This window comes from Palaemon carinicauda, chromosome 1 (genome assembly GCF_036898095.1).
Source record: "Palaemon carinicauda isolate YSFRI2023 chromosome 1, ASM3689809v2, whole genome shotgun sequence".
In the NCBI taxonomy this organism is placed as follows: Eukaryota; Metazoa; Arthropoda; class Malacostraca; order Decapoda; family Palaemonidae; genus Palaemon; species Palaemon carinicauda.
The window spans coordinates 231,223,408-231,226,466 of record NC_090725.1 but is presented as its reverse complement, the minus strand read 5'-3'; positions in this window follow the sequence as shown (position 1 = coordinate 231,226,466).

The following is a 3,059-nucleotide window of genomic DNA, read 5'->3' as shown; positions in this document are numbered from 1 at the left end:
ATATTCTGCGCGCATGATATGGCCACATCTTCACCAGCAGATTTGCTACCACATCTATCCGAATCTTAGCTATCTTATCATTTTTACATATGAATTTTACTTATTAACACTTCAATCACACACATTTCATTAACATGTTGCTTTTTATTCATCCAACATGTCCAACCTCTAAATACTAATTTGACCCATTTTTTAACTTGCTTAAAGTTATTATCACTTATATGTGTCACCACGTTTCTCTATCCCCATCAATTCATTTACCACATGCACTACGTAGAAAGGTCATCTCGAAGAGCTTGAGCACTTTTCTTTCATTCACAGTTAGCATCTATACTTTGCTTTTAGATGGGAAAATTGGATTAACATCGGTTAAATCACTTTTTTACCCTTAATTAGAAGAGGAAAATCGAAAGAATAACGGGAACGATTTCGCCAGTGAAGGAATTCCTCTACAATTAGGGTAGAGAGGATGTTGATGGATGTAATAATGAGATAAAGAGGACGGTAGACTATATATATATATATATATATATATATATATTGTGTGTGTAGATGTGTGTGTGTGTGTGTCTGTGTGTGTGTGTGTAATAACAAGATAAAGAGGACTGTGTGTATATATATATATATGTATATATATATTCATATATATAGTTTATATATATATATGTATATATATATATATATATATATACACACACACATATATATATATATAAATATATATACTTATATTATATATATATATATATATATATATATATAGGTAGATAGATAACCCTCTTGATCTTACTATTATATTCATCAACTTCCTTTTAACCCTACTTGTGGCGGAATTCCTTCCCTGTCGAAATCGTTCCCGCTATTCTTTCGATTTTCATCTTCTTATTAAGGGTAAGAAATTGGTTTAACCCCAGAAGTAAAATATAGACTTGTCTTATATGATTCATATGTTTTATGATTCATGTGTTTTATTTAACATTTTACGGACCCTGTGTATATTATTATACAGTATAAACTTTCGTTTATGTTTGGTGAGAAAAAAAGAAAATGACAAGGTTACATAATCTTATTCTTTAAGTGACATAAACGAATGAAAGCGTTAAACAGAATCGCAATCAATCTTTCCGTTGCTTGCTTCCCTCATTGATAACGGTAAACGTGTCAAGTAATGCCAGACAGACGAATGGCAGACTGAGACGCTCGTAAAGTAATTTCTTTGCTGGCGGGTGATTGACATGTCACTAGTTCTGTATAATGTGATGTAGGAAGTAATGGAATGAAACATCTTTATTTTGTGGGCATAGGACCCTTTTTTGTCACTATAATTTGTGATGGGGTTTTTAGTATTATTTATTCATAAAAGTAATTTTTTATTTTATTATATACATAATTTTGTAAGATATCTGTATATGAGTCATGCCTTCATTGTCCTTTAGGAACAAGCAATTCTTCATACGAATTCATACGAACTCCTACCATGATAACAAGAGAAAGCTCAAATAACATAACAGTATAGTGTTATTATATTTTGAAATGCATATACAGTTTAGAGTTTAAACTGATATGCTTTACATCTTTTATACTTGTTCCTCCATTTCGATAATCGTTTTACATATCTTCTCATTACTTTTTTTTATTTCTATTATCCAATTGGGAATGTTTAAAATTTATTGCCTGTTTTATAGGCATTAAAAGCTTTAGATATTTTATATATGTAAAAAATTAATTCTACAGGTTAGTTTTTACTTGTGAATTAGTTAGTGACTTTATCTTCTTGAGTGTTCCTTGAAGGTCGATCTTTTAAATGGAGATTCATGGTTGGACTTTCAAGTGGGAAATGAGTTCTGGTCATATCCCCTTGAGAATTAAATTACTAATTAGCGCTTCCAAGACTTGAAAGCAAATACGAGTTATTATCTCTCCCGTCTCTCTTACTATTTCATCAAGCTTCGTTTAAGTTGTTTGAAAATCATTGCTAATAATACTCTCTCTCTCTCTCTCTCTCTCTCTCTCTCTCTCTCTCTCTCTCTCTCTGTATATAGAGCTATAATCTTTACGAAAAAGGATTGGTAAATATTACGAAAACATATCGTCTGTATGGTATATATATATGTGTATATATATATATATATATATATATATATATATATATATGTGACAAGTCTCACAATCACCAGTGCGGTCCCAAGAAACATAATGTCCATTATGAAAGCATTGAGTTGGAAAATTTCTACATCAATTCAGCGAAGTGATACTTTGAATATCGTCATGTCCGGACATCATAGGGTTTTCTTCTCTTTTAAATCACCTTCCTATTTCTCTCATTTTTTTAACAGTGTGTGACGCTTGTTTGGGTAATTTCGTATAAGGTTTTTTTATTATTATTTTTTTTTTTATTTTGAAAATAGTAACAACTTGAGTGACTACGATTTAATGACAAATAAATTGTTACAACTATGTAGTTGTTTAATAAATGCACTAAGAAGAAAACGCAACTGATTGAAGTACGACACTGAATTGAATTAGAATGAGATGGTTCTTTATCGGCGGTTTATCATAAAGGTTCACGAACACAAGGTGGATAAAAGCATAGGAAAATTTTGAAGATGATGACATAAAAAAAGTCTGTCTTTCTGTAAGAGGGCACTTACCGTGGCTTTTATGCCTGTATTGAGATGTAAGAAATGACAACGTTGTATTGTTATCTGAAATTTTATCGGAAATTAGTTATGCATACATACACATACAGTAAATTCATCCTCACTCACAAACACACACATGCAGTGTAAATCTATCTATCTATCTATCTATATACAGTATATATATGTATATATATACAGTATGTGTGCGTGTATATATATATATATATATATATATATATATATATATATGAATATATATACACACATTAGTAAGAATTATGTGTTATGTACAAGAAATTCTGAATGTATTTATTTCTCTCGTGATAGTTCAATATGTTTGAATCCTAGTCTTGGTAAAAACATTCACCATGAAAATAATTTTCATTGATGATTTATAGACGATATTTAATTTGATAT